A 9,634-nucleotide genomic window follows, 5' to 3' on the forward strand; every position below is an offset into this window, starting at 1 on the left:
TAGGGTATAAACAGACTAGTAGTAAAAATTAAAATGCAATATGGTTCTATTTAGTTTCACATGTAGGTGTATAAACCTCAAATTTAACATTATACAAATGAAATATAGAATATTAAAGTAAGAATAAAAATGATATCAACTGGGTAAGGTAGCAAAAATCAATGTATTCATTTAAGCTTTAAATACTATTAAATTATTAATAATTTAAATGACTAAGAAGAAACATGAACAAATTGTGACACACTGCTAAGGAAAATGTGAATTAACTATAGAAGTGCCTTGTACATAGTAAGAGTGAAGATATTAAAGTGATTACTTTAAACATTTTTACTGTTAAATAATACCTAATTAAAAACTTTCTGACAAAGAAACGTCAGGCCTTGATAGCTTATTAGGAAAGGCAATGTCGGTGGGCCGCTGGGGTCGGTGAAGGATCTCAAGATGGCTGGGTGAAAACTTGCTCTAAAAACTATTGACTGTGTAGCTTTTGGGGAGATCATACCCCAAAACCAGAAGGCCATTGCCAACTCCCTGAAATCCTGGAATGAGATGCTTACCTCCAGGTTGGCTACTCTTCCTGAGAAACCACCTGCTATCGACTGGGCTTACTACAAGGCCAATGTGGCAAAGGCTGGCTTGGTAGATGACTTTGAGAATAAGTTTAATGCCCTGAAGGTTCCTGTGCCAGAGGATAAATACACTGTCCAGGTGGATGCTGAGGAAAAAGAAGATGTGAAAAGCTGTGCTGAGTTTTTGTCCTTCTCAAAGGCCAGGATTGAAGAATATGAAAAAGAGCTGGAGAAGATGAAGAACATAATTCCATTTGATCAGATGACCATTGAGGAACTGAATGAAGTCTTTCCAGAAACCAAATTAGACAAGAAGTATCCCTATTGGCCTCACAAGCCAATCGAAAACTTATAAACTTGAGTTGAGGAGAAAGCCCTGGCCCTCATATTATAAACGCTGGACATTAAAAATAATGATATGGTGGTGTGTGTCTCAAAACAAAACAAAACAAAAAACAGGAAAAGGCAATGTCAAAGAGTGTTCAATCTTATGGCTTTCTGCCTAAGGACAGGTCTCAGGCACAGTGCTACGCATCGAGAACTCAGATAAGATGCCACAATTTACTGGCTTGATAAATCAGAAGACAAAATTTTGGGAATCACAGAAGCTGGAAAGTGAAAGTTTAAATCTCAGAAAAGAGAACCACAGGAGGGAAAACCTGAATTTTGCATATATAATCATTGTACAAATTTCTGGTTGATTCAGGAAATACATGTACTACACATGTACAAGGCAGACTACGAGGAGCACAGCTAAGGCCAAAAGAAGTGACAGAAACTACACCTGCCTACCACAGGGAAGACACAGCTTGAAATTTGAGTTTAACCAAGCTCTCTGCCTTCTTAAAGCGAAAAGATCAACACTTAATTTAGGGGAACATGACAATCTACTGTCTATGAAATATATCAATAAAATGTCCATGATGCAATTAAAAATTATAAGATATATGAGAATACAGCAACTCCTATAACTCAATGAAGAAAATGAAAACATGCTTCTGATAAATAGGCAAAAACAAGGAAATTTCAACAAAAAACTAACAACTGCTAGAAAACCTTGCCAATGGAAACCCTAAAACTGACAAATAGATAATACCTGGACAAAAAAAGATCACTTAATAGAAGATTGGAGATGATTAAAAAATAGTAAATTCAGAGATAGATGAATAGGTATTTTCTTATACCATCCATTACCTGTTGGGTAATACAGCAAATCCAATTCATGCAGATGTGGCGCTCTAGAGGGACAGAAAAGAATGGTACAGAAAAAAATTATCTGAAAGGACTTCAAAAAATATCTGACACCATATTTTTCTTTTTCAAAATTGTTTTAGCTATTATTGTTCCATTACCTTTCTATATAAAATTTAGAATTATCTTGTCTGTATCTATAAAAAACTTTGCTGGGATTTTGATAGGAATCACATTAAACCTACATATAAATTTGGAGAAAATGTACTATGTTAAATTTTCCACTCTATCAAGATGGTATATCTGTTCATCTATGTAGCTCTCCTTTGATTTCTTTCATCAGACTTATGCTGTCTTCTTTAAACATCCTGTAAATTTATTTTACATCCTGTAAATTTACCGTTATATTTATACATAAATATTCATTTTTTGTTAAGCTCTATGCTCCAAATGAGGCTTGAACTCAAAACCCTGAGATCAAGAGTCGCATGCTCTATTGACTAACCCAGACAGGCATTCCCATAAACATTCATTCTTGAGTGAATATAAATGGTATTATTCTAAATTTCAGTTTCTGCATGTTCATTGCTAATTTATAGAAATGGAACTGATTTTAGTATTTTGATCTTCTATCCTGTGACCTTGCAGAAGTGACTTATCCTAGTGGACTGTGTTGTTTTTCTGTCGATTGCCTGAGATTTTCTATGTATACAATCATGTCATCTGTAAATAGGCACAGTTTTACTTCTTTATTTCCCAAATGAATGCCTTTAAATTTCTTTCTCTCACCTTGTTTTGCTTTCTAGGATTTCTCATCCTATGGTGAATCAAATGGTGAGAGAGGACATTTGTTTCTTGTTCCCTATCTTAGGGGGGAAACAGTCTTTTGCCATTAAGTACAATATTGGCCTTAGGTTGTAGGTAGATGCTCTTCAGAAGAAATTCCTTTCTATTCCTAGTTGGCTGAGATTTTTATATCATGAATGGATACTGAGTTGTGTCAAATTATTCTTCATCATTTGATATAATCATGTGTTTTTCTTTAGTTTGTGAATATGTGGCTAATATTGATTTTTGAATACTGAACTACCCCAGCATTCCTGGAATAAACCATACTTGGTCACTGTGTGTATTATAAATATATTGCTGGATTTAATTTCCTTATAGTATGTTGAAGAATTTTGGATCTAAGGTCATGAGAAATGCTGATCTTTGCTTTTTGTTCTTGCTTTTGATTCTGTCTTGTTTGTGTATCAGGGCCTCAGGAAGTGAAAGGGAGATATTTCTTCCTCTTCTGTTTTCTGGAAAGGGTTACATCAAATCGGTATTAATTCTTCTTTAAACATTTGTTAGAATTTCCCAATAAAAGTATCTGAGCCTGAACATCTCTTTTTCAGGAGTTTTTAAACTATGAATCCATTTTCTTTAGTGATTATTGGGCTGCTCAAATTATTTATTTCATCTTGAGTGAGTTATGATTGTTGTCTATTTTAAGGGTCAGAAACTTTACTACCTTTGCATTTTTTCATGGCTTTCATCTATTCATGTTTCTCCATCTTCTCCTATCCATTGATGTAATTTATGCTTTACTAGAAAATGTACTGATCCGATCCCATTTGCTTTCCATTTTTCAGCCTTCTCCAAACTTTCTTGTTCTCTGGTAATCATTTAAATAATAGAGGTGTACATGTGTTTGTATACATATATAAATATGCATATGTACATAAATATCAGTGGCATATATTTTCTATGTTTTTTTTCAGCGTTGGGCATTTTTTAATGAGTGGAAAGGTAGCTTAATTAGCCTACTCTGCTATTTGATCAAATACCCTCTCTACTTTTTGTTTTCTCAGTATCACTATCCTATCTCTTTCTCTGTGGTAAAATAAAAGTTCTAACGCTAATCCTAAGTATTTATTGCCTCTTTTCTGAAAGCCTTCCGGATCTTCCTGCTAGTTGGATGCTCCCTTATAATTCTGACATCACCATCATCATCATCATTATCATCATTATATTGTTAGCATTGAAATGCAGTAATGCTTTTCCCACACTGATCTCCGTGTTAGGCTTTGAACCCCTATATTCTAGGGATCATGCAATTTCCAGTTTTTAATTCCTAAGTTATTTTAAGGCATCAAGGAGTTAATGCATTTATTATGCTGTGCATAAACGTTATGCTTTTCTAGTCCACTTTCTCTATAAACTGCATAAATTGATGCATTTTAATATTATTTCAAAGATTTTATTTTTTAATGATTTATTTATTTTAGAAATAAAACATGTGTGAGTGGAGGGAGGGGGAGAAGGAGAGAAATTCTTAAGACTCCTGGCTGAGTGTGGAGCTCGACTTGGGGCTTGATCTCTGAAATCCTAGGACTTTTCACATAAAAATTAGCCTCTCTGAAAATTCTCTTCTATACTCCATCATCCCTCACATTTAGCTCTACACCTGGAGCATTTCATCCCATTATGTTTGATGACCATGAATGAAAATGAAGTAGATTAAATGTAAATCTTATGAACTTGGATTAACTGATGGGAAACTATATTTGAAGTTCTGAAAAGACTAGAAGATATGTTACGACAACAAATAGTACAGTCAAATATTCTTTCTGGACTGATTTTAAGGAGGTTAACAAAGTGAGGCCAAATACAGGTCTTAGGCCCTTGTATTAATACACGTATATAGAGAAAACATGTGAATGGTACTACTGAGATGCTTGAAACAAACTGATGACTTGAGCAGGTTAAAAGATGCCCCATGTAATCTTTTTATAGTATTTATTCAATAATACATTTTTATCACTAGAGAAAATTTCAACAGTCTAGGCAATCTCTCATTTAAATTGTCACAAAGTATGGATTGAGGAGTTAAAAAGATAAATATTAAGTGTATTTCAGCATGTTTTATTAAAAACTGAAAGAGTTTATCTGCACCTTCACCTGTTTTAAACATGTATAAACTGTAGTAAACTGAGATAATGAAGCTAATCTCATATGAATGCTTAGAATAATAGGCAGTGTCAATCCTTTCAGTAAATTTTAAATTAAGAAGGCCCTAATAAAATCTTGCCTAGCCTAAGAACCTGATAGAATAGCTTTTCAGAGCACTCACATTTGACTCCTGTTAAAATCTTTAATTCTGTTAATATTTACAGCTGCTGAAGTATAAAGCATCCCAATGAACGAAACAGCATTATTTAGTTCCCCAGTCACCTTCAACAAGAAAACAAATCAGCCCAATTTAATAGAAATTAGTAGTTTTCTGTTTTCTAAATGTAATATGGAAACCTTTTATTGGGTTTGTTCTAATTGACATTTATGTTTATAATTCCCCCAGAGAAGCTCTTTTGTTATACTAAGAAATGCTGCAGGGTCTAGAGGTATGGTGGAATTAGCAAATGCTTCAGAGACTAATTGGGTTTGAATGCTGATAGCTCAGTAATTTATTCATTGGTTGCTCCTGGCCACAGTGGTTGGCCTCTCTGAAACTTGATTTATTCACCTGTGAAATGGGGTTGTAAAAACATCTAACAATATTGCTGTGAGCATTCTGTGAGAAAATATTGGATTTGTAGTGAATATGTTTCTCATGTAATGACTGTTTAACTTTGTTAAGGATAGAGCAGAGGTTGAGGATTGTAAATTAAAAGGGAGTCAGGTATTGGCTTGTTTATAGGACTTTCCGCCTTCAAAGAGTTTGCTTCATAGGTGGACAAAATAGAAGAAAATTGTTCAGATAATAACACATTGCTTTGAATCTAAGATGCCAGCAATTATAAAATATGCCCCAATTTGAGAGAAGTCAAAATACGATAAAATGTGGGTCCTATAATTGATGATTTCTTGGTAATCATTAATAACTACTGAACACTTACAATATACTAGATACTATTCCAAATGTTGAGCACATAATAACTTATTCTTCATTTAAAAAAATCAATTAACTACCATTACAATCTGTATTTTGCAGAGATCAAGTAACTTCTCTAAGGGCACTTAGCTAATAGAGACAGCTGAGCCAACTGGGGAGGAATCCTGGGCACTGAATGGATCTACATCAAGCACCACCCCTCCCCAGAGAGACAGACCTGGCCCTGAGACTCTTCCATGTTAAGTCAAGGGTGGGGAAGTGAAGAAAGAGGAAATAAGGGATAAGAATTGGTATCATTTCTGTGTTGTATATCATGCTCATGTGTCTACTCAATGGACTACTTATGTACTGATAAAACCTAGTGTTAGAGAGTGCTGAAGAAGTGTAACCTTACGAACCAAGGAGACTTGAAACAGAGTAAAGGATTACAATTATTCAACTGGAAAAAATACTTTAGTGAGGGCCAACTGCACACCCCCTGGCATTGATCAATGTTTACTATCTCTATAGTTTTGTGTTTTCCAGAAAGTCCTATAAATGGAATCCTACAGTATGTAGCCATTTCAGATTGGCTTCTTCCACTTGTCAATATGCAATTAAGAATCATCCATGTCTTTGGTTTGATGGTTCATTCCTTTATATTCTTGAATACTATTCAATCATGTGGCATGTTTATTCATTTTCTGAGAATATCTTGGTTGCATTCAGTTTTTGGTGATAATGAGTAAAGCTGATATAAATATTTATGTGCAGGTTTTTGTCTGGACCTAAGTTTTCAAATCAGATGGGTAAATATTAGAAGCATAATTGCTATATTGTATGGTGAGACTATGTTTAGAGTTACATGAGTTTCCTTTTCTTAGCTTGGTAACTTAAGCTAAATCACTGAGCCTTAGTTTCTTCATCTGTAAAAACGAAATAAGCTAGTATTAACTCAAAAAAACCAACATATTTGTTCAGCACTCCTTTGTAAATAATGAGAAATCAATGATAATCTTAAGTATACGTATACATATATGTGTTTACAAATATTTTGACAAATTTTCATCTATGCATCCTGTTATAGCCACGTCAAACTGTCTTCTGAATTGTCACAATGCTTCAATTCTTCTGTGCCATTGCCCATGATGTTTTCCTCTGTTTGAAACTTTCTTTACACATCCCTTCACTCTACGGCACATCCTACCTACAGCCAGATTCTACTGGGTGCTTTTCCCATATTCTTCTATACTACTGCTTATCAAACTTCAATTTGCATATTGGTCAGATCTTTTTTAAAATGCAAAGTGCCATTCAGTAGGTATAAGATTTCTAACTAAAGTTCCCAAAGGATGTTGATGCTACCATAGCTGACATACAGTGTTAGAATTTTTGTTTTTCTTGGCTATCTCCAGCAGAAAAGGAAATTCTCTAATGTTATCTTTTACAGAAATTATCACAAGGAATAGCTTTGTTTAGTAATGCAACTAGGAGTACTAGAAGGGATACTACACTGGAATTCAAGAGATCTGGAATCATCTTTGTCCGGTTTTTGCCACTATGAAAATTTAATTGTGGAGCTAAACATCAAATGGACCAATAAAGGTACTGGATTTCCCACTGATACTGAAGACAGATTTCAGATTTTCTTATTTATTTTCCAAATGTATAATAGCTATTAGATACATTGAATCACTAGAAATATATACACATTGTATGATGTAAATTCACCTCCCTTACTTTTAATACAATTACTTTATTTTTACTTTTGCACATAAATCTTTCATTTTCAGCCAAATTCAGCCCCATTCTATGATTCCGTTCGTGTATTATCACTTTCATACTTAAATGCTTAAGCTAATATTTTTGTTAATTCTATTGTTTCTGGTGGGAGTTAATAGAAATGAGAATAAAAACAAACATTCAGGAGATTTCTAAAATGCATTATTGTTTCTTCTAATTTATATTACAGTTTTCCTTTAATTACCATAGCTTCTTCCTAAGTTTTCTCTAAAACTGTACTGAAAACACCATTTTCAGATGTTGGTCATGAGACTCTGACATAGTGGTTTTGTTTAAAAGATTTTGTCAATATCCAGTATAATCATTTAATGACTGAGGACGCCTGGGTGGCTCAGTGGCTGAGCATCTGCCTTTGGCTCAGGTCTTGAGCCCAGGGTCCTGGGATCAATTCCCACATCAGGCTCCCTGCAGGGAGCCTGCTTCTTCCTCCACCTGTATCTCTGCCTCGCTTTCTGGGTCTCTCATGAATAAGTAAAATCTTTAAAAAAAATCAATTAGTGACTGAAATTTTGGCAACAAATAGTGGAGAGTACAGTGAGGCTAGAATCTCGACTAATGCCTCGATATTAAGTTACAGGAATCCTATAATAGAAGCTGATGAAAACTGATGAATTAAGGATAACAGAGATAGGAAAAGAGACAAAACCAGCCAGGAGGATAGAACTTTGAGTATCTCCTCCTTCCTCACCACATACACAGACACACACACACATACATACACATGCAATTTCCAAGAATACAGTAAGGTCCCTTTACATTATTGTTTAGATCTGGATTTACTGTAATTTATATAGAGAGTTTTTTTTTACTTTTCAAGACATAGAAAGCAACACATTTCCCTCTCTGGGATAATGATAACCGGCATAACCCATGTTAGATGTACAAAGAAATAACAAAGGAAGTAATTATTTAAGTTGAATTCCAGCCTTTTTCTTGTTAGTCACCAATTTACATGAAACCACCTAATAAATAGGTCTTTTAAAAGTGCTTGATCTTGATGTATCTTGTACCACTAGGATGTTCCACCACTCTTACATGTGTTTGCAGATTCTACTAAATAACTTTGGATTCTCTGATGCAGAATTCCCACTTACTAGTGTTAACCAGTTAGTTTGTATTCCTCCCTTGAAAGAGCTTCTCAGAAGCAACAAATCCATGGTAATTCATTAATTCACTCAAATAGTACAGGGCACCAAGAATAGCCCAGTAGTGTGGCAGGTGGAGACACAACAGTGAATATAATAAAGGCACCACCCTCTTGAAACTTATATTGTACTAACATTCATAACAGAGTAAAAGAGTCAAAGGAGCTTTCTCCGTACTCTTAGTGTATGGAAGGTATAACCATAATGATTACAGCCCCAGACACCCTTTCCACTCTAGTCTTACAGGAAGAAGCTAGCAATCATAGGCACTAGTGTTCGAGCTTGTAATTCTAGCCACTACTCTTGTCCCAAATTCTTTCCTGATGGTAGATAAAGGGGAGAGAACATACTGCCTGATTATATACATACATTCATGGATATTTCTCACAATTCCTTCCAGATTACTCAAGTTTCTACCATGCAAGTAATTTTGGCTGCCTGATATTTTCAATCCACCCTGTGCAACTTGCCCAACATCGTTTTTTCCATATTCTTTGGGTTCATTTGGTTAGAACACCCTCACTTATACAGTTGCTTCATAAAGTTACAAAAACTTAATGATTTTTTTAAATGTTTCTAAGTAGTTTTTAACTTTTTATATATGCAATGAAATTGTCATAGACAATCCCCAGTTCTCACAGTGGTAGTGGCTCTGAATTCAGTTGAGAACTTACATCAAAGCATTTCACAGAATATTTAATCTATCACTCTTAAGGACAGATGATCCACATAACTGGCTCTTACTGTATATATTTAAAGTAATCAGGGGTTCATCATAGGGACTGATGACATTCTATATATGACTCTCTCATCATAAATTCAGTGTTCCTACTCACCATAATTATTTTCATATTTCTGTATGTATTGAACATAGAAAACACAATAATTTTCAGCTTTGCCACTTGAACCACAAAGTCCGTAGGTTTGTTTTTTTTTTTTAGCTTACAAAATCTAAGAGGATGATCTCACAATTCTAATCGGCTAATCAGTCTACCTTTCATTTAACACTGACGTGGGCTCCTCTTGGTCCTAATCTTTATTTGAAACATCATGCTCATAGATTTTTCATTAAT

At 34.5% G+C, this 9,634-nt stretch overlaps 1 pseudogene; it reads left to right on the plus strand.

The window, feature by feature from the left end:
- The first annotated feature begins 441 nt into the window (after nucleotides 1–441).
- On the plus strand, nucleotides 442–924 carry LOC121482979 (annotated as a pseudogene).
- Nucleotides 925–9,634: the final 8,710 nt, after the last annotated feature.

This window comes from Vulpes lagopus, chromosome X, assembly GCF_018345385.1.
Source record: "Vulpes lagopus strain Blue_001 chromosome X, ASM1834538v1, whole genome shotgun sequence".
Classification (NCBI taxonomy): Eukaryota; Metazoa; Chordata; class Mammalia; order Carnivora; family Canidae; genus Vulpes; species Vulpes lagopus.